The sequence below is a fragment of the Emydura macquarii genome, unplaced genomic scaffold (genome assembly GCF_026122565.2).
Source record: "Emydura macquarii macquarii isolate MOO-44397 ecotype Brisbane River unplaced genomic scaffold, CSIRO-AGI_Emac_v2 contig_318, whole genome shotgun sequence".
Classification (NCBI taxonomy): Eukaryota; Metazoa; Chordata; order Testudines; family Chelidae; genus Emydura; species Emydura macquarii.
In genome coordinates, this window is record NW_027130455.1 from 517,067 (window position 1) to 540,892 (window position 23,826).

Below are 23,826 nucleotides of genomic sequence, written 5' to 3' on the forward strand. Positions count from 1 at the left end.
GATATACTACAGAAGCTGCAATGGTAACTTTCATATATGGTCTCCTCCTGTTGTTGCACAAAGACCAAGTGTCCCTGCTGAAATTGTTTGATCTATTAGTTAACTTCAGTACAGTTTAGTTGAGAAGGGGCAGTCTGGTCTCTCTCATCTGAGCACCTGCCAATATCAGATACAGGAATATTTCAAATGTTCCATTTTACCCAACAACCGTGGCTGTCCTAATTCTTAATCCAAGCAGCTGACTTCCAGAATGGACTGTGCTTCTTCCCCAGGCATTTTTCTAGTCTTCAAATCCTTGTGGAAGTGCATCTCGGTTAGCAAGTTTCTTGTTCACCAAAACTTTCTGGTTCTTCAATATTTCCTGGAAGATTTTGTGGCCCTTGGTGGTCAAGTTGTTGGTCACCTCCTTGGTCTATTTTAGCACATCAGAGTGAGCACTTTGAAGCTGCATTTCTGATTTTTTTCCAAACACTTTATCCCTTGATCCAATTAATTTTTAATTTCCACCTGAGTAGATGTGACCTCTGCTTTCAGGTCTTTGCTCAATTTCTCTGAGGAGCCTCCAGCTCTCATTTAATTCCTTTGGAGAAGCCTTCCACCTTGTTTTAATTCTTCCTGGCCTGCTTTCATTGCCGGCTTTGATTTCTGCAAGCACCTCTGCTGTTTACTGTGTCTCTGTTCAACAGAAATACATTACAAATTCATAGCTTCTCTCCCTGGAAATGTCATCCACCTAAAAAAACCAATAAACAAAAACCCAGTGTTCCTCCTAATAGATTATTGGGGCTTCTTAATGGGTCAGTTTCCCATTGGCAGAGAAATGTTTGATGGATTCAGGGGATTTTCTCCTAGTTTCTTTTTATTTACAAAATGCACTTAAGTCCTGTTTACCTTGAACAGACATGGTGAAAACAGCAGAAGTACAAACAGGCAATTCCCTTTGCAGAAACCTCAGTTTAGGCATCTCAATGTCCAGCCCTGTAGCCAGGTATTCAACAACTTATTGGGTCCTTGCACTCCTAGTCACCCTTTGCCTGTCTTGTCTGTTCAGGGCAGGGGTTGCCCATTCTCAGTTGGGGCTAGTAGGTGCTACAGTAATTCAAATAAATAATAATATTGTACACTTGCTGTCTAGTGAGAGGTGTGAGATATGCTGAGCTCGTGCAGAAGGCCGTCCATATTGTGCAGGCAAAGCACACATCTACATCAGGTGTCAAGATTGAGGGGACAGCAAAAAAAAAAAAAAAGATTAACCAGCCAACCTACCCATCCCCCAGGGGTGCTGGAACAATTTGTATAGTGCGGGTGCTGAGAGCCATTGAACCAAACTGTAAACACTGAATATGATGGAAACCACTTGGAGCCAAGGGGTGCAGCAGCACCCTTAGTTTCAGTACCTAAGCCTCCCCTCTAGCTTTCTCCTGGTATCTTCTCCTCTGAGTTCCTAGTCTGGAGACTAGCAGTTCTGTGCTTCTCCCCCTAGTGGAGATAGGAGGTGTAGCATTCCATAGTCAAGCCAAGAGGAGGCCAAGGCATGTCTGAGGTGGCATTACAAATGGGGGCTGATGTGGTTTATAGACGATTGTGAGAAAAGACAGAATTCACAGTCATGGATGAAGCTGAAGTAAAGGAAAGTGGAGAAGAAATGATCAGAGCTGAGCAGTGAGGTAAAAGGAAAGATTTGTGTTTGAGGAGTCTCTTCTTGCCAAGAGAAGCAAGCGCTTCTTCTGTTTTGGAGATATTTTGCTAATCAAAGCTGAGATGAAGCCACAGGTGTTCGTGGTCAATGCAGGCAGAGGGTATATATAGGGAGGAATTGAATTTGTCAGACGGCATGTACGGATGAGTAGTAATTGTCATTTTAATGTTAATAAAGAAAAACAGCTAGAGGACCTAGATATTAATATCAGTTACATTGGTGTAGAGTTAGATTAACTCAGTGAATTTACAGAGATCAGAACTGGCCAAAGACCAAGATAGGCAAGAGAAGAAACTTGTGACTAGTCACAGAGGAAAGGATGTTGAGTCCAGCAAGAACAGGACTTTCCATTTTGTGGGAAATTCCAAAATTTTGAAATTTGTTTTTATTCCAAATTGGAACAAAAACAAAGAATTTTGAAATTTCCCATGAAATTAAATTTTGATTGTCTTTTTTAAAAATTTTGGGTCAATCAAAATGTTTCATATTGATGCTGATGTTAATGTTTTTTATTTTGTATTTTATTATAATTCATAATATAAAATGCAATTTCACAACACATCATTTTTAAATAAAATTGAAATGTTACATTCTGAAAAAGTCAAAAACAAATCAAAATGCTTTATTTCAAATTTTTTTCTAAACAAAATTTCATTGCAATCAACATGTTCCCCATGGAAAGTTTAGATTTTTGACAAAAGGGCATTTTCTGATTAAACATTTTTCCATTGAAAAGTTTCCAACCAAAAGTAATCTTGAGTCAGAGATTGACTATCAACAGAGAAAGAGGGAATGATAGGCACAATAGGAGTGACACCATACCAGAAGGGGATCAATCATACTATGTTCTGGAGACAGTGCAGTAGGCATTTTTCACTTTTCTCTCTGTATTACATTTGCAGAGCCTCTGACTGAGTTGTGTCACTCTTGAATTTAACGAAACAATCTTTCTGATCTTAAAGAACTGTTTTTCGTCACTTGCTGCTCCCACAATCCTTCAGCAATTGTGTGCAATTCACTTACTCTGCAACCATGAGAATGAACCAGCAAGGCCTCTCCAAGGCTATTTTCCACGATAAACAAAATAACATGTGAAGATTGCTAATAACCTGCATAGTCCTCTGGAGACAGAGCATTAGCTCAATATTATCCCATTTTCTGCCAACCCCAAGAATATGAATCTAAAAGTCAGCCAAATTGAGTCTATTTGTGACAGTACATGTTGCCAATGCCTGCCAAGCCATTGGGATATGTTTTGAGCTGCAGTTTTTGACTATCAGTATTGTATTTATATTGATATATTTTTCCTTCATTTTACTGTCTTTCTGCAATTTACTCATTTTCTAACACTTATTTATCGGGGGCATTTAAAAAGTGTGTTCTTTCCTTATTACAATTATATAATTTTCAAAATAGCAGTTATATTTTGTATGTCAACAAGCAGTGTATATATATAGAATTAATACACACACACACACACACACAAAATCTATGTTAAAAGAACACTTATTAGGTTGCAAAATTAAGCCTGGTAATGTTAGGAAATGACAGGATTAAAGCTGCCTGTCCAACCTTAATTTGGCCCCCTTGTGCGTAAGAAGAGAGCAAGTCCTAATTATTTTTTTTCCACAAAAATGTTTGTGTTTCAGGAATAGAATTGAAAACCAAAACTTGTTGGCTGAAATCATGAGTTGTAATGTCTCACAGGAGTTGTAGTTAGCTCCTATTGTCCAAATTCTCCTCAATGGGCCTGGATCCTTAGCTGAACTACATCTCCCATAATGCACCACAGCCAGGGATTCCATGTTGCATAGCTTTTCTTCACCAAGAGGGGAGATCATGGTGCATTATGGGAGAAAACTTTAGACCAAAGAAAAACAAACCAACAAACAAAAATTCTCTGCAGAAAGCAGATACTTTTTGTGCAAACTGTGTTTAGTTGAATACCAACTAATAATTTTCAGTGGAAAATTTTCAACCAGCCCTACTTAATCACTTACAACCACAGCAGTAGAAAGGAGTCTGAAAGTGGACAGCCCGTCAAAGGCCCCTTTACACTGCCAAAGTGGTGGGAAGGCACCTTAGTACAACTGAGAATTTAGGCCAAATATATAAAAACCCAGTAACAATTCTACACAGCAATTTAAGGCTTGGTTTACACTTAAAAGTAAGGTCAACAAAGCTAACGTTGGTTGAGGGTGTGAAAAGACTACACCACTTACTGACATAGCTATGCCGAACTAGCCCCCAATGTAGATGCAGCTATGTTGATTGAAGAATGCTTCTGTCAACATAACTAATTTTGTTTGTGGAGGGGGTGTTTCTACAGCCACAGAAAACTTCCTTCTGTGGGTATAGGCTGCATTTACACTATAGGATTATGCTGACATAGCTATACCAGTGTTTGCATTTTTATTAAGGATGGCAAGGCAGATAACATTTCCCAGTAATCACTTGAAAAGACAAGGAGCCAGATCCTCAGCTGAAGAACATGCACATTGTACTCCCCCCAGCTCACCACATGTTCAGGCAGATTGAAGGCATGCGTGCAACAAGGAATATTTGTAACCCCGTTAGACTGGTGGCTTCTCTACCCTGTGCCAGCTGCCAGGGACACCAAGGGACCAGCTGGAGATCACCAGGATTTAGGGACGCGTTGGCCAATCTCCTTTCCTTTGCCTGTACTGACCACTGCCAGGAGGGATGGAACTTTGTGCCACTAGAGGATCCCCCTATAAAAGGGAGATCCTCCACGTGCTGGCAGGTGCCTGACTGGTTTGTGCTGGTGGAGTGATGTAAAGTAGCTGGAACATGGCCTACAGTCAGGGCCATTGATTGAAATAGAGGTTGACGTGCAGAATATGGACCACCTGTCAAAAAACGTCCCACTCACCTTAGCTTGTTTGAAAAAATATTAACATTCCTGTTGAGATTAATTCAATTGCAATTTTATTTATTTTTTCCTCCAAACAATTTCTAATGCAATTGATCTGATTACAAGATCATATCATGTTCCAAAGGGTGGATTTCAATCACTTTCCAGTTTACACAAATAATTACAACCGTTCAAACTTTGAAGGTGATTTTATTATAATTCTCTAAGCAAATGCAAGCTTAGCTTTCTCCGGGTGTATCAAAGGTGTTTACAAAGTGCATGCAGACAGATTACTGAGAATCAGTGAAGAGAATATTCCTTGTTTTTGCTGAAAAGAATCAGAACGATGTGCTATTTGGTCATCTTGAAAATGCCCATGAAAATATGCCTTAATCCTATAGTTCTGAAAACTGAAAATAAAAATATGGGATTTTTAAGTGGAAGATGATAGAAAATGTAAATGCGTACTCTGTGTACTGACTTCAGCGTGTTATGATTTACTGAAGCAGACTACATCAAAATAGATTTGTTAATTTTTCTAAAGAAGATTAATTAGAATTCATGGTTGTATCCAATCTGGGTAAATTAAGGTATGAATAAGAGCTTATTCTAAAATAATACTTTGTATTAGTATTACAACTTCTCAGAACACTTTAATATTAGTTAATTAAGCTTCACAACATCACTGGTAGGTTGGTAAGCCTCATGAGAAGGAAATAAAGGACATAGCGGGAATCCTAGACCCTGGATGACTTTGCAACCCCTTATATAGAGGAAGTGGGTTTTTTTTTTCCCCAGAGTCTAATCTCCAAAAAGAGAATGCCTAACAGAAAATAGACACCAACCTCAGGAGGCAAAATAGCATATTTCATGACTTGCACTAGAAGGTCTGGATTGAGGGGCCCTTTTTGAGACAAGTGGTTTGCTTATAACTCAAGTGGAAAATTAAATACCTTTAAAGATTAAAGAATCCCAGCTCAGGGAAAGAATATTATCTTCCATGAAACACACATGAATGTTAATTATAATGGAAGGTCAAATACATTGCTAGATTACTGTTGCCCAGGTGAATCTGGCACAAAATAAAAACATTCCAAAGGATGAATAATCTCCATATTCAGTCCTCAAATCCACTAAATATAGGATATAGGATAAATGGGAAATAGTCCCATTCTAAACCTCAAATCACTAAATTTTTGCGTAAAGGACCATCTTATCTGCATAAAAAGCCTGAAAGACTTAAAAGTTATGGTAACAAAGGGCATTTCTTTGGAAAAACAGACTAAGCAAAGGCTTCCTCAGGATAATCGTGCATCTAAACTACAAGAAATTCTTACGAGTATCCTGGCAAGGAAGGTTGCAACAGAGGAAGGGTGTAGTCTATGGCCTCTGCGTTGCCCCAAGGGTATTTACCAAGGTTTTCAGACTGTTTCATCTCCAAGAACTTTGGGAAGAAAATTTTTTAGACACTATCCTACTTGCAGCAGAGTCAGAAGGGTTTCGCTGGCTGTATGTCTCAGCCACGGTAGATTTGTTAAAAGGTTTTGGGTTTTACAATAATGTAGAAATAATCCATTCTAATTCTTTGTCCAAATTTAAAGTTTCTGGGTTTTGATGAAGATGCTACTCCTTAGAAATCAAATTTTCCCCAGTCCAAAAGGAAAAGAATAATAAACATGTTACAGTAAGTTCTCTCTGTGACATGAAGGACCGTAACAAGATTCCTGGGGTTTACAGTAACATTTTTGTTTGGCTTTTCAGTGGCCACTTTCTTTTCTTTTTCACTATGTCAAGGGAGACACACTAAAATTGTTTGACTCATCTAGAGGGTAATAATGAGCACCAGTACGTTTCTATGAGACTCCTCATCTGTGGAGTACCACAGGATCCAGTTTTTTTCCTTGTTCTATTCAATATTTACATGCAGCTGGTGAGGGAAATAATGAGACTCCCTAGTGATCCAATGCCAAAAATATGCAACGCTCAGCTCTGTCTGTCTTTCACAGTATATGGTAACATCGCTGTCACCCTGCTATCCCAACGTCTGGCTGTGAGCAGCATGGATGAAAAAGAGTCAGCTGAATTTAATCCAAGCAAGATAGAGTGGTGGCAAGCTCTTCTAAGTGTTTCTCTTTGTAACAAGCATAGCCTCTGTTATCAATTCTAGTCAATGCTATGTGTTTCCAAATTGTCAAGTTAGTCCACAGTCTAGGAATCATTCTGGACTTCTGCAATTCTCACTGATGCTGGACTCACACAAAACTGCTTTATCACCTAAGGTGCCTACCTAGCTCTCCAGCTTATGCTTTTGTAGCCTTCAGAATAGGTTTATAAACCTCAACCCTGAGCAAGCTACAACTGAGTCAGAATGCAGCAGCATGCCTTTTCAGCAACAGTGGCCACCAGAGTACATCCCCCGTCACCTCGCTCACATAACTGAATCCTTCTTGAACACTTAGGTTTCTTAAATGTAAGGTCACTTCAGTAATCTTCAGGTCTCAACCTTGGGACCCTCAACAGCTTTGGTCCTTGGGAACAACAGAACTATGTACTTCAAGGGCAACGCTCATGTGCACTGGAGACAAGGTTTCCTCAGCCGCTGGCCACAAAAACTAAGCAAGCCTACAGACCTCATCATTTTCAGGTTCAAATGGAAAATTCATTCCTTTGACCTTGCTGCCCACACAGCAATTCATAACCCATTTGCCTTTTCCTGTATACTTACTTAATTCATATAACCTGCTCTCCTGTGGAGGGGTGGAGGTAGGGGGAATGGGGCGGGAGAGAAACTTGACTTGATGGCCTCAGTCACCTTGTATATATTTCTTTAACCCTGAAAGGCGCTCATGTATCACATACTGATGGCTGTATTACCTAAATAAATAGAGAAGCCCAGAATGCCTCTGCCAAGAAATAATTGAGTCCCTTTTACAGTATTTTACAGATGCCCAAACTGGCTTTCAAACACACACATGTATTTCAAACTTCTCCACGACCAGAAGTTAAGAGCTTACATACAGGAGGGAGTTTCTAACCTGTGGCCTGAGGGACAGTTAGTCTTCACCTCAGATCATCTTAAAGCTGATTTTTAATAGGAGAAAAATGTATCATTACCCTCAAATGAACAGAATTAGCTTTTCCTAAAATCTAAAATAATCTGTTTATGTGCCACAAGCTATTGTCAGCTCCTTACAGGCTGGCAAACAGTACATCAGTGCAGTATTTCAGTGAATGAACGGAGGCTTGGCTGCTGCTATGGGAATTAACTGAGATGTCTGTTTTCATTCACTTCCAGGGCTGCAACCTGACTGTTTTATGCTTATTTTAAAATAGAATAGCTTGGATTTTATGGGAAATTGTAAATGTGTTACTAAGCAGAATGCAATGCAGCTATTAAAACAGTGAAAAACAAGACTCCTGACATTTTCATGAGGGGGAAAAGAAACAATATAAAAAACAGTAATTGCTACCGAGGGAATGAAGATGCTGTTTCCATTCATCTTCATAGCAGAATTCCACTGACCTCCTTTCAAGGGTCATTTTGTTTTATCTTTTACAGATCCATTCACGTCTCCAAAAAATGAAAAGTATGGGGGAAAATGTACACAACAAAGTACAATTTCCTGCTGAGCACAAACATAAATCAATACAATTTTATACAACTTCTCCAAGATCAGGGAAATTCTTATGCTGAGCATGGGAAGCAGGACTACAAAAAGCCATAAAAAGTGAAGCAGCCTGTAATAAACTAAAAAAAGATTGTAAACATCTCTGATATAGCAGTACATGGGGCAGTGGTTGGCCAAAGCACAGACCATGGAGCAAATGCGACAGACAGAGATCTACAATCTGGCCTGTTACTGCCTTTATCATTAATATGAAGATACAGATCCTGGGAGCCCAGTGTGCAATACTTCAGCTTGATCAGAGAGGAGAGATCACATTACACCCTAGGAATATGTCTACACTGCAATGTAAACCCATAGTTAGTACAACTTGAGTTAGCAGACCCTGGGTTTGTTCATTTATGACTTGAGCATGTATTTGTAATCCCAGTGTAGGAATTTTTGAACCCTGGATCCCAACCTGGAGCTCCAGCATCTACACTGTATTATGCATGCCTGATTCCAACCACCTGTATCCCAGACTTCCCTAGTGCACTCCCAGAATGTGGTCGCTCTAGCCATTTGTTCATGGTGCAGTGTGGGAAAACCTGACTTGGCTGTCCAGATGACAAAGAAAATAGGCCTGTGGAATTGTGGGATACTTTGGGCGGACTCTGAGAGCATGAGTCCATTCAGGTTTCGCCTACCCTGCAAAACAATAAGGCAAGAATCCTGGGTCCCAGCTTGATTCAGACTCAGACCGTCCATCCCCATGGGGTCCTGGGACCCTGGACCAGAGACCTGGGTTAATGAGATTTGTGTGTAGACAGAAAGGGGGTTAGTCCTGAGCCTGAGTTCAAACTCTGGGCTTACATTGCAGTGTAAACATACCCTAGATCTGTAGGGGGTCACAAGTCTCAATGGGCCACACTTCCATGTGGAAGTGGAGGGCTGCTGCAATCTGGTCTATTTAATGGAACGCCTGGAAGAGCAAGAGGGTAGGCAACAGAAAAAGGAGACAAAGAAGAAGTAGAGGAAAGGAGATGCTGTCATCAGAGAGGCAAGGAAAGGTGAGAATGAAGAAAGGAAATTCTAACATACAGAAAACATAAGATGGAAATGAGAGGAAGGCTAGATTGGACATTGGATTGGGATTGGGAGTAGTCAGAGATGGAGGGGAAGAAAAAGATGGAGATAAACAAAAGGGAGTGACAAAACAAGTCCAGACATAGAGGGCCAGACACCAGCTCGTTCTACATTGTCAAGAGAATATACTGGTAAAGCTGGCTTAAAGAGTGACAGGAGGGTCACTCTGAATAGAGTGGCACAAAGGTGTCTATGGTGCAGGTGTAAGGGACCATGTTCAGAGGACATAGCTGACGTGTCCTTCTGTCACACTGATCCCTGGATGCTGTTTCAGTCTTCCATGGGGTGACTGGAGTAAGTTAAAGCAAGGAAAGAAGCCTAGTCTAGCAGAGACGTGGCACAAGAATGGGGGAGTACAAAGGTGAGCTTTAACGTCACATTTGCACGCACACACACACACACAAACACACACTGAGTTGCATGCCCTTCAGTCAGACCCCAGAATCTGACCCACTATGTACTATTAGTAAAGAATTTTAAGGATCATTGAATACTATCTATATTTCTTTGTGCTGCTTTATTTTAATATATTTTCCTTGAAGACATCCAGACTATCAGTGAACAAGCACTCTGGTCTGTGCAGTTGTGGTTATTATTTAATATTTAACAAAAACCTAGCAAGCCTTTTGTTCTTTGGGCCATGCCTGCCCAATTTGTACTATGTACATATGAGGGGCATGGCCAAAAATTAGCTAAGCTGATCATGTGCAGATACTGCTGTCTGTTTGTCATGCAGACCAATATTCTCTCAATGCTTCCTCATACTCTTGTCTGTCTTTCTGTATCCATCTGCTTTCTCTTACACTTGGATTATAAACCCTTTGGATCAGTGACTATCCTTTTGTTCTGTGTTTGTACAACTCCTAGCACAATGCAGGTCTGGCCTCTGACTAGGGCCATCACAATACGAATAGTTAATAATAATATTTAACCTACAGTTAAAATGAGCAGCATTGCACCAATTTTCTTGAAAAATACCAAACATTTTCTAGGTGAGCTTTTCCTGGAGGATGTGTCAGGGTAATCTATTCATTTCCAAATGTCATTAGCCTCCACCAGCTAAACTCAAGAAACACCAAGACCATGTTCATTGGATTACCTTGTAGCGCACTGTTACCTGTCTACTGGAGTTTTACTCCAGGTGGTAAACATCATCCACCAATGTGCAGATTTTAATACTCAGATTTATTTTTGATGTGTCAAATTGTTTCTTATATTGGATACGGAGATATTGTTTACAATTTTGTTGCCGAGATTAGACATGTCATATAATAAGATTGTTGCCATTTGTTCTAAAAGTGTCCTTTAGACACTCATCATTGTCCTTTGTTGATTTCGTTGAATTGGCCATTACTTACTAAACAGAGGGGATACAGTTATCTCAAAGCAACATATAACATCCTTGTTGCTCTGAATTCTTCTCTGTCTCCAATGTTAGTTATTATTTATATAATGTTAGAAATACAGATTTGTTGGTTACACCCAAAAAAAGATTAAGTCAGAATATAGGACATGAACTTTTATATTTGAGATGGTGCAGTCTTAGTAATAATAGGTTTCAAACATCCTATGTGAAACATTTTGTATCATAAGTTTTATTGGAACAATCCCCTTATTATTAAGTGCTTTGGTTTAGTCTGAAAATGCAAAAAGCTGAAATTAAGTAGTTTGCAGTGAAAATTCCTACTTTATTTCAAAGAAATAATAGTACCATATCTGAAAAACACATTCAGAATTTAAGCCATCATCTTTAACTCTTTAAAAGCCAGCTTCTCAGAAGTCATGAGACTCCACCATTTAAGCATTAACTTGGCATGGGGGGAAAAAATGTCACATACTGTAATTAGAAGCAGATTTAAAAAAAGCTAAATCAGATTTTCCTGAATGAGTATCTCCATGGCAACTCTTTTGTCCTAAGGTTTAATAGTGAATTACTGACAATAACTGTCCAACATTTATATTGAAATGCTCTCCAGTTAATTATGAAAAATAGCTACTTTCCTGCCTCCCTGAACAATGTAGTCATAGGGTTCATCTATACAACAAATGAAGGTGCAATTGTAGCACAGGTAGGCAGACCTTCACTAGCGTTAATCTAGCTACCATGGGTAACAATAGCAGTTAAGATGTGGCATCACAGGCTTCAGTGTGAAGTAGCAACCAGAGTATTTACCCAGGATCCCCAGCAGCCTTGTACTGGGGTAGCTAAACCTGCTCTGAAACTTCTGTCAGTGCCTTCACTACTTTTGCCATCCACACCACAATTACACCTGAATTTGCAGTGTAGATGTATGGCTATGTCTACACTGCAGCACTAATTCGAATTAGCTTAATTCGACTTTCAGAAACTGATTTATAGAAATCGCAGTAGACTGTCCACAGTACAGTGTTTGTGCTGGTTTCTTGTATCCACACTGGTCAGCCTTAATTCAAATTACAAAGCAGTGCAATGTGGGTAGCTATCTCACAGTGCAACTAGCCACAGTGGCTTCCAGAGTGTCTTTGTCCCAGGATGCAATGCTGCTTCCCCTACCCTTCCTCCCCCCTCCCAAGAAACAGGAAAAGGATTTTCACGCCTTTTTTTAAATACTGCCCCTCTCCCTCCCCCGATCACCATTGCTGCAGAGACATGGAGACAGCTGAACTCTGCACTGTAATTCTGATGGTGACAAATACGAGGCTTATCATGGAGTACTTTAGAAATAGAGCAAGAAGGTGAAGCAGGTACTACACCTATGCCAGCATGGCTGCCCTCCTACAGGCTATCGAGCAGAACAATTCCCGATTGCTGCAGGCTGTAACGTTTCACCTGCAGTCCATGGACCGCAGGTTCTGGTCCCGGGAAACAAGCACAGACTGTTGGGACCGCATAGTTATGCAGCTGTGGGATGATGATCAGTGGCTGCAAAACGTTCGTATATGAAAAGCAACTTTCCTCAGACTGTGCTCGGAGCTGTCACTGTCCCTGAAGTGCGTGAACACTCGCTTGAGACAAGCTATGATGGTGGAGAAGCGAGTCGCCATCGCTGTCTGGAAGCTGCCAACCCCTGACTGTTACCGCTTGGTTGGGAATCAATTTGGAGTTGGTAAATCTACAGTGAGAGCTGCCGTGATTCAAGAGTGCAGTGCCATCAATAGACTTCTGCTACGAAGGCTAGTGACTTTGGGAAGTGTGCAGACATAGTGGAGAGGTTTGCCACGATGGACTTCCCAAACTGCGGGGGGGCAATTGATGGGACTCGCATCCCCATCTTAGCACCTGCACACCTGGCAACCGAGTACATAAACTACAAGGGCTACTTTTCCATGGTCCTGCAAGGGCTTGTGAATCACAGGGGTCATTTCACAAACATCAATGTGGGGTGGTCTGGGAAGGTGCATGATGCTCGTATATTTTGTAATTCGGGCTGTTCTGTAAGATGGAGGCGGGCACTTTCTTCCCTGACCAAAAAATTGACATCGGGGTTGTGGAAATCCCCATAGTGATTCTGGAGGTTCCTGCTTACCCCTTGCTCCCTTGGCTAATGAAGCCCTACATTGGTCACCTTGACAGTGACAAGGAATGTTTTAATAAGAGGTTAAATAGTTGCAGAATGGTTGTAGAATGTGCCTTTGGGCGTTTAAAGGGTAGATAGAGGAGTCTCTTCACTAGGCTGGACATGAATGAGAAGTACCTCCCTTCTGTGACATCTGCTTGCTGGGTTCTTCATAATGTGTGTGAAGCCAAGGGGGAAAGGTTCCCCCAGGGTTGGACTGTGGAGGCAGAAAGACTGGCCATCAATTATGAGCAGCCAGATGCCAGCACTGCACGGAGAGTTAACTGCAGAGCGCTTTGCATTAGGGAAGCTTTGAAAACCAAGTTCTGCAATGAGATGCAGGACTGATTTCTGTTCAAGTATGTTGTTTGCCTTTGATGTTCCGCCCCCCCAATTCCCCTTTGATTTCTGTGCCTGACAAATCCCTCCTGAACAAGGTAATATTTAATTAAAAACCAGGCTCTGGGATAAGGTCAGCCCTCCACACTCTTTGATCTGTCTCTGCTGATGTTGAGGTGGTCATGAGCTCAGAAAACATGTCAACTCTGGGTGTTTTTTTTCTCCTTTTTCTAATCTGAGACAGTCTATCCGCTGCATTTCTTAAGGGTCAGTCCAGTGCAGAGGTGTCTACAGAATGAAAGAAAAATAACAGGGGACACATAGTTAGCATAGTGGATCCAGTGATACAAATGAAAGTATTTCAAAAAGGAGTTAATGAAACAATGTAGCCACAAGTAGCATAGTGAATTAAGTGATCCAAATGTTACAAATTAAATAAGTAGACCATGAAACAATGTATCTAGTAAATAATTTCCTCTCTCAGCTTCTATTTCAAACCCCTACCGAGATCAGCTGTGGGCCGGGGGGGGGAGGAGAGGGGGAAGGGAATCAAGGCTTGGATTTCAAACAGTTACAGAGAGCAAGCACTGACGGCTTGTTGTGGGTGGTGGTGGGGGAAATCAAGGCTCGGATTTCAAACCCTTACGGAGACCAACTGAGGACAGCGTGGTGGTGGGGGGGAACAATGTTTAAAATGCAGGAAGCCATGATGCTGGCTTCCTTGATTGCAGAGAAAAATCCTACCTTGGAGGGATGAAGAAGGCAGCCCGCCAGTGAAAAGTTTTTGCAGCTGAGGGAGGGATAACAGATTACATACATTGAATTTCCCATGTTATAACAAGTGATGCTAAAGATAGCATTTCTCAACACATAAAATAACTGAGACCTGGGTTACCACTCAGTACAGGCAACGAAACGGCTGAGATCCCCCTCGTGCTGCCCCACACACAATGTACAAGGACAAAAATGCTAATAAGAAAGAAAACTCACCTGATGTGCCTTCTACGGGATCCTGTGTGCTGGTGGACTGCTCCAGGGTCAAGAATAACTCCTGTGTTTCTGGGAGAACAGACACCCCGCTCTCATGCTCCCTGCTTTCTACAGTTTCCTCCTCCTCATCCAGGGATTCCTCCTCATTGTTCATGGACTGTGAAGCAGCAGAGGTATCAATGCTGTGTGGAGGCATCATTGTGATCGCCCCCCAGAATAGCATGCACCTCAGCATAGAAATGTTTTGCATGTTTTGGGAGAGGAGCCAGAGCAGCTGTTAGCTTCCTTGGCTTTCTGATAAGTCTGCCGCAGCTCCTTTATCTTGACTCTGCATTGTTGAGCATCTCTCTTGTGTCCCTTCTCCAGCATGCCCAGGGATATCTTCCCATAAATGTCCAGATTCCTTATGCTGGCTCTGAGCTGAGCCAGAACTGAATCTTCGCCCCACAGCCCGATGAGGTCTAAGACCTCTGGTCTACTCCACGCTGGAGCGCGTTTGGGCTTTGCAATAGCCATGCTGAGAACAGTGGGAAAGCTCTCTCCACACTGGCAGCAAGCACAGGAAATGAAGATTCAAATCTTCCCGGGGCTGGTTGGGAGGAGGGTACTTTAAAATGGGGCATTATGGGATACATTCCGGAGGCCAATTAATTCAAATTAAGTCCTATTGCATCTACACTGACACTAATTCGAATGAACAAATTCGAATTAGGTGCTACACCACTTGCACAGCTGGTCTTATTTAATCGATTTTACAAGCAGCTTAATTCAAATTAACAGTGCGCCAGTGTAGATGTGGGAGTAATTAATTTGAATTAAGGGACTTTAAATCGACCTAAGCCACTAGTGTAGACCAGACCTCCGTGTTTTTGAGTTACTGCGTTGCTTTTCCCCAATTTTGGAAGGAACTTGTGAAGATCTCGGGTTTTTGAAGTTAAGTAAAGGAAGTGCCATGAAGCCTTTATATTAGTTCTGTGGGAAAACGAAGACTTATTTCAATTACACAAATCATAATTGGTGCTGCTCTGAATATTTCTACCTTCTAAAGGGATTTGCTCTGGTTATACACCACAGATATTAATAGTATGCACTCTAGCCCAACGTCAGCAAAACATGCCTAAATTCAAGCATGTGAGTAGTCCCACTGAAGTCAGTATACATTTTTCAAAAACATCTGTCATTGAAATCAGTGGAATTACTCCCATGCTTGAAGTTATGCACACACTTAAGTACCTTGCTGAATGGTGATTCATCATTACACTTTACAAAAGGCTAACTAATGAATTCACACAGAGGTAGGTAAGTAGGTATTTTGGATGCTAACTCCTATAGTTTCAGTTACCTTACTCCAGAAAGGAGCTTAACAGCTTCTTACATTATCTTGAATGAAGTCCTATTTGATAGATGGGGAGACAGGAGATAGAGGTTAAGTAATGCCCATACCAGAGACAATCAGCATTTGAGTTGGGATTGGAAATCAGGAGTTCCTAACCTTCAGTCCTGTGAGCCATTTATATTAAGGCAGCTGATGGTAATCCAATTACACAATACCTTAAAACTGGTTGAACACAAATTTAGGGCCCATTTCTGAACTCCCTGAAGTCAGTGACAAAACTTCCATTTACAGGACCTTCATTTTCACAGCCTATCAGAGCTAAATAATTTCCTAGGGCAACAGAATACATAGCATGACAACCTGGAGCACACAGAGCTTCAGAAGTGTAGGAGTGAAATCATGTCATCTCAGTCCCTTTTCAGTCGCCATCATATGCAATTCACTCTAATATCTGATTAAATTCAGATTTTGAAGCTTCTTTATTGCCATGCCTCTGACAGTTCATCATGTGCCCTTTATGAAATGCAGTTCTATACGAGGAAAAAATATCACCTGTGCAATCACTGTCTTTTAAAACATTGATGACTACATAATAAGCTTCCATCCATTGCTCAGACTATTTTCGGAGAATTGGATAATGTATAAGATTATATGGCAGATTTAAATATCTTGCAAGCCACTTAAAAACTTTTATTTAAAATAGCTTTTAAAACAATTATTTTCCCCATATCCATAGTTACTGTACTCAACTGGAATACTAAAGTATTTATTAATAATGCTAAGTGTTTTACAAATTCAAATGGTTGTACAAACTTTTACTCATTAATTGCTTAGAGGGGTACCCAGAAGAAGTTACTCATCTTCTGCAGTAATGATGTTTCTTCAAGACCTCAGCTGGGCGGCTTGCACTCTCTGGGATGAGCCTTCCCCTCACCCTCTCATTTAAATGTTTGTTTAATTTACTAAATGGTGAGACTGCTGCTCACCATTTAAACATTTATCCTGCTACATTCCTAATGGCTACTCTTTTGGTGAAGAGCAAGAAACAGCTTGCCCCAGCTCCCAACAGGGAAAGGGGAGAGGAGAAGTCCCCGGCAGCTTCCTTGGCTGCCAGCTGGGAGCGGGGAGTGTGGGGACAGCCCACAGGAAGCTGGGGAGCCTGTGGGCTCCTGGCAGGGAGCTCAGAGCCCAGCCTCTCTCTCTCCACACTGCTTATTAGGCTGGGACCAGGGAGGGAAGAAGTTCCCATGCAGCTGCCCCTCGCTGGGACCAGGAAGTGGGGGGCAGCCCACAGTGAGCCCAGGAAGCTGTGGGCTCCCAGCAGGGAGCTGAGAGATGGGGCCTTCAGCTCCCCACACTGCCCCTTAGGTTGGTGGATGGAAGTGCTTCTGGTGAGGACACACTCCACAGACCCAAGGAGAGCAGTGTGGACATCACTATAATTATAGCAGTGGCTGTAAGTTGACATATGTTACTTTTTTAGTGTAGACAAGGCCTGAGCACCTATAACTTCCACTTAACGATGGATGTTACTTCAGGTTCTCAGGGCCTCTGAAAAAGAGGCCACATATTAGATTATAAGCTTTTGCAGGTAGGAATAATCTTTTGTTCTGTGTTTGTACAGTGCCTAGCATCCTGGTCCATGACTGGGGCTTCTATATGCTATGGCAATATAAACAACAACAACATATTTAATCATCCAAATATGGGATAACAGATGCCCCAAAGGCACACAATAAGTCAGTGGCAGGGCAGGGATTAGAACCCAGAGCTTATTATTTCCTACTCCACAGATCCTTGCTCCAGGCTACTCTGCCTCTCTGTGTTTTTTAGCTAGAACTCTGAACTGAGAAATATTTCTCACACACTGTGTTGCTTCCAGGACATTTTGAAATTACTTGAACAGTGTGGTTCTCATTTATCTTGACAGCAGAGTACCTTTTGCGTACCTTTTTGCGTTAACAACTGCAGTGTGTTAACTTTAACTCTTGTTTCCATGCAGTGTTCTTTCATATCATGGTGTTATCTGTGGTTCTGCCAACCCAAAGCTCTTGGTAACTTTTACTTTGTGCGAGGTGTTGTCAGGAAATAAATCAAATGGAGAGACGGCCGTCCAGCCAATAAATGGACTTGTAGAAACACTATAACTTGAGTTTTCTCACTTAAAAGCTATACTTTACTTAGTCTCCAGAATTTACACATGTCCGCAACAGGTTAGTAAAACATCCCCAATCCTCAATACTTAACAAAGTTTGGGGTGGCTTTCAAGTGGTACAGAGGCAGCTTTCCAATCGGCCAGTCTTCCAGCTGCTGGTGTGGGGCCCCAGAATCTGTGTCCAAGAAGAAATCCCAAAAAGTCCAAACCTCTCCCTCTTATTTATCCTGGTTAGTAGACAATAACACATCAAAGAAAAAACTTGTCAGGCCAACAGTTTCAAAAAGCTAGACCTAAGATCACAGGAGTACTAATTAACTAGATGTTAACTAATTAACAGAATCTGCATGTCTTGAGGCTCTGACAAACATCTCCTAGAGGGCATGCATAGATAAGCTTTTTGCTTTTCTCCTAATACACAGATACCAGCATGTCCATCAGAGGCTTCAGCAGGGAGGGGCACAGAGTCAGGCAAAGGTTGAGCAAGAGGCTCCCTTCCCTTGATGGCAACCCTCCCTCCCTCCCTGCCTTTGTCATGCCAATGCTCCACAGGCCTGCAGAAAGGCCTTCTGAATTTGGCTGCTGTTAGCAACAAATATGATAATCAATATTACACTATCAAGAGGCCCATGGCCCTTTTCCTAGTCTATCAAAATCTCCCCATACAATGGGAGGATGTAGGATGAGATGAGGTCAGCTGTATGTTAGAAATATAACCATGTTGTTGTAGGTCTGAAATAAATACTGGACTCCAACAAATTTTAAAAACAAGTAATTGTGGATGTAGCTCCCTGCTCCAAAAATGACCATTCCTGCCTAGGGGCCTATAAAAAAATAATCAGTTAAAGGATTATTTTCAGCTGCAGAGAAGTGAAAACACAGCCGGCAGAAGAATATTCTTTTCTTGTGCAGTAGGAGAGGCATTATTCTACAGTCAAGAAGTGAGAGCAAAATGTGGATGCAAAGAACTAGAGCACAGGGAGAACACAAAGCTGTGCTCTTATAATGTGGGTGTGCCTGAAACCCTGGAAGGCAGGTGTTAGCAACACGGAGAGCCCTACTGTAAAACAGGGCACTGGCCAACGCCACCTTTATAAGCACCATGTCATCTAACCCTGTTCTCAGCAGGTCTAATTGATATGTGGCCAGGTTTTCCAATGCGCTGATTAGCTGTAGCTCCCATTGACTTCAAATGGAATTGAGGCTCTTCAGCCCTTCTGAAAAATCCAGCCAAAGCTGTTTAAAAGAGTGGTCACAGCCTGACTACACTAGGGCAGTGTGTCTCAACCTTTCACCACTACTGTACCCCTTTCAGGAGTCTGATTTGTCTGGCATACCCCGAGTTTCACCTTACTTAAAAACTACTTGCTTACAAAATCAGACATAAAAATACAGAACACTATTACTGAAAAATTGCTTACTTTCTCATTTTTACCATATAATTATAAAATAAATTGATTGGAATATAATATTGTATTTAAATTTCAGTGTACAGTATAGAGAGCATTATAAACAAGTCATTTGTCTGTATGAAATTTTAGTTTCTACTGATTTAGCTAGTGCTTTTTATGTAGCCTGTTGTAGAACTAGGTAAATATTTAGCTGAGTTGTTGTACCCCCGGAAGAGCTCTGCATATCCCCAGGGGTACATGTACCCTGGTTGAGAACCACTGCACTGGGGGCTCCTGATGCTGCTGATGTTGGTGGAGCTGAACTGCTGTATTAGCAATGGGGGCAATGCTGGAAAGGGTAGGGGAGAAAACAAGGGGTAGAAGGCCCAGGTGCAGGAGGAGGAGATGGGAGGTTGAGGGCCTTCTGCATGCCCCAGGGAGCAGGGGATGCAGCAGCAGCAGCCACAAAAGAACCCTTTCCTGCACAGAGGAGTAAAAGTGAGGCAGAATTTATTTTGTGTGGGTGGAGAGAATGGGACTGCCTGGGGCTGGAATTGATTTATTCAGGTTCAGTGGAATTGATATCTTTAAGGGGGATTTGTTGGTGCTAGTGATGTTATTTGTGGAAAATAAAGAGGCATGGGTTTGGGGATGAAGACAGAGGCATTTATCAGGCAGGCTAGTAGGGCTTTCGAAATTTGTTGCTCCTCGCTTTTCCTCCAGATCACACGAGCGAGTGCATCAGTGAGCAAGCCATGCCTCAGGAGCAGTAGAGAAACCCAGCCAGAATCACCTGGACATTCTGAAGCTGCCTGCTAGCCTGTATTCCCTGCTGAGACGTGAAGGCAGGGGACAAGGGTTAGTTGATATGTGGGATGTGAAGGGGTCGAGATTACAGCTGTTTGGAAGAAAAAGTCAAAATTTTCCATGGAAATTTTTGTTTAGTTGAAAACCCAGTGTTCCATCAGAAACCAATTCTGACAGAGAATTTTTGACCCACTGTCATCAGGGTACTCTCCTCCCTAGTTGCTTTACCAGCTGGCTGCTTCCCTTGAATCAGGGACACAGCTATTGTGGGCTGGATAGTGCTGTTACCCCGATGATCATTACAACCTACATGCTGCCTGTTTCCTGTGCTGCCCTCTTCTTCCCCTGTTCCTGCCTCTTCATAGGTTTATTTAAAAGCATGGGCTGGAGAAGAGAAGATGATTATGTGGGAGGGAAGTCTCCTGACAAACAGGTCCTCAGGGTCCTTGCATGTAATGGGCAGTACACCCCAGGTCACACAGCAGTAGTAGAGCTGGGAATAGACTCCTGTAGCCATGGCTTGGAACTCCAGGTTCTAACAAATACTAATTCTCACTGCAAAACTGATGATACCTATGCTTGGACATGTTACATTTAATTTCAGTATTAAATGGTTCCTTATGTCAGAGATGTCAGCAGAAGACATGCTTTGTTTAATTTCATCTGGTCCCATCAAGTAATATTTATTGGGAAATCATCTCATTGTATTTCAGCTATTTTGAATTATTTAAAAAAATCCTAAACACAAATAGCAAAAAAGTATTTTTAAGGACATGAGAAGCAGAAAGCCTGCTAAACAATCAGTGGGGCCACTGGACGATTGAGGTGCTAGAAGAAACACAAGGAAGACAAGGCTATTGCAGAAAAGCTAAATGGATTCTTTGCATCGTCTTCATTGCAGGAAATGTGACAGATTCCTACACCTGTCCCTGATTGAGGTGTCAGTAGAGGAGGTTTTGGAACAAATTGATAAATTAGACAGCACTAAGTCACCAGGACCAGATGGTATTCACCCCAGAATTCTGAAGGAAATCAAATATGAAATTGCAGAACAACTAACTGTGGTATGTAACCTATTACTTAAATCAGCTTCTCTACCACATAATTGGAGGATAGCTAATGTAATGCCAATTTTTAAAAAAGGCTCCAGAAACAATCCTGGCAATTACAGGCCAGTAAGCCTAACTTCAGAACTATGCAAAGGAGAAAACTATAGAAAAAAACAGAATCAGACACATAGATGAACATGATTTTTGGGGGAAGAGTCAACATTGCTTTTGTAAAGGGAAATCATGCCTCACCAATATATATATATATATAATATTAAATATTAAAATTAAATTAAAATCAAATTAAATTAAATAATAAAAATTAAAATAATATATATATTACAATTCTTTGAGGGGGACAGCAAACATGGACAAAGGTGATCCAGTAGATATAATGTACTAAGACTTTCAGAAACTCTTTGACATGGTCTCTCCCGAAAGGCTCTTAAGCAAAGTAGGAAGTCATGGGATAAGACAGAAGGTCCTCTCATGGATCTGTAACTGTTTAAAAGACAGGGAACAAAGGGTAGGAATACATGGTCAGTTTTCAGAATGAAGAGAGGTGCATAGTGGTGTCCCCCCAGTGGTCTGTACTGGGACAAGTACTGTTCAACATATTCATAAATGATCTGGAAAAGGCATAAACAGTGAGGTGGCAAAATTTGCAGATGATCCAAAACTACTCCAGACAGTTCAGTACACAATTGACAGTGGAGAATAATAAAAGGATTTCACAAAACTAGGTGACTGGACAACAAAATGACAGAGGAAATTCAATGCTGATAAATGCAAAGTAATGCACATTGGAAAACGTAATCCCAACTATACATATAAAACGATAGAGTTTAAATTAGCTGTTAGCACTCAAGAAAGAGATCTTGGAGTCATTGTGGATAGTTCTCTGAAAACATCCACTCAATGTGCACCGGTAGTCCAAAAAAAAAAAAAGGCTAACAGAATGTTAGAAGCCATTAGGAAAGGAATAGATAATAAGATAGCAAATATCATAATGGCACCATAGAAATCTATAGTACTTCCACATCTTGAATACTACATGTAGTTCTGGTCACCCCATCTGAGAAAAGATATATTAAAATTGAAAAAAGTACAGAGTAGAGCAACAAAAACTATTTGGGGTATGGAACAGCTTCCATATAAGGAGAGATTAAAAAAGACTGGGTCTGTGCATTTTAGAAAAGAGACAACTGAAGGGGGATACTATAGAGGTCTGTGAAATTACAAATAGTGTGTAGAAAGTGAATAAGGAAGTGTTATTTACAGATTCACATAACATACGAAGCAGGGGGGTCACCCAATGAAATTAATGGGCAGCAGGCTTAAAACAAAGAGAAGGAAGTACTTCTTCCCACAACACACAGTCAACCTGTGGAACTGGGTGATGTTTTATTATGTCTTATTTATTTTATTTATTTATGTTTTATTCTGGGGGTTTTCTGAAGGCCAAAAGTATAACTGGGTTAAAAAAACTATGTAAGTTCATGGAGGATAGGTCCATCAATGGCTATTTGCCAAGATGGTCAGAGATGCAACCCCATGCTCTCAATGACCCTAAATTTCTGAATGCCAGATTCTGGGAATAGCTGGCAGGGGATGAATCCCTCAGTAAATTGCCCTGTTCTGTTAATTCCCTCGGAAGCATCAGCTACTGTCGGAAGACAGATTACTGGGCTAAAGAGATCATTGGTCTCACACAGGATGATTATTCTTATGTTCTTAACCTTTTGCTTACAATTAAAAGTGTTACTAGAAATTGAGCTTTCACCTCCTGTCTAGGAATATGGGACATAAATGTATCACGAAAGAAAAATTCTCCTATTATACAAAGAAGGAAACCAGGTAAGATTTTGTCTTAAGGGGCTCCATTTATTCCTTTATGATACATTAAGTGCCAGCAGTGTACGAGATGCATAATACAAACAGTACTTGCTCAAAGACTCAGAAACATTTCCTCAGGGGGAAAAAAAGGTTTTCAAAAACGTTCTAAGCAGCCTCTCTCAACATCTAAACATTTTACTTTAGAAAGCTGTAAATTTTTGTCAGTTTATCTGGGCATTTCCCCTTCCAACTTTCTGAAACAAAATACTTAAATGACAAGCATGTACATAAACACTAATGCTCTCATTACCATTTAGATAAACCTTAAAAACACAGCTTAAGTAATAATGGTTCTCAGAATTCCTAAATGGCTTCTAACAGAAAAAAACAACTTTCCACTTACCTGAAATAAGTTGTTTTCTATGCATCACTGGATCTGTGATAGGCATATTGTAATTTCAGTCAAAATAAGGCCATCTTTAAAGTGTCAGAACAAGGAGTTGGTTTTAAAATAAAGTCATTATTTCAAGAAATAGGGCCAGAGTTAAACTGGTGTAAATCAGTGTAACTCCATTGACTTTAATGGAGTTACAAGAAGTTACAACAGCTGAGAATCTGGATATAATTTATTAATTGTTTGGAAAGGAAAACAATATTAAAACAGGACAAATTTTCAACAAATCCTCATACAAGGAAAAACAGCTCTCATATAAACATTCTGTAGTTCCACAAAATAAATAGTACTAAAAAACATCAAATGGCATGGAGAGAGGTGTGGGAAGAATGGAAATACATAATCATCTAAATCTCGGGTACGGGGGAATTACCTGAAATATAGTTCCAGGGGGGTAACCATGTTAGTATGTATACAGCAAAAACAATGAGAGTCCTGTAGCACCTTAAAGACTAACCAATTCCTGCGGGCATAAGCTTTCGTGGGCTGTATCTGACGGAGTAGGTTGTTGTTGTTTTCACTGAAATAGAGTATTTTTTAAATGAAATTACTACATTCAGACAAAATGGAAATTACTCTGTGTAAATCCTTGTAGTAGAAGTCTACAG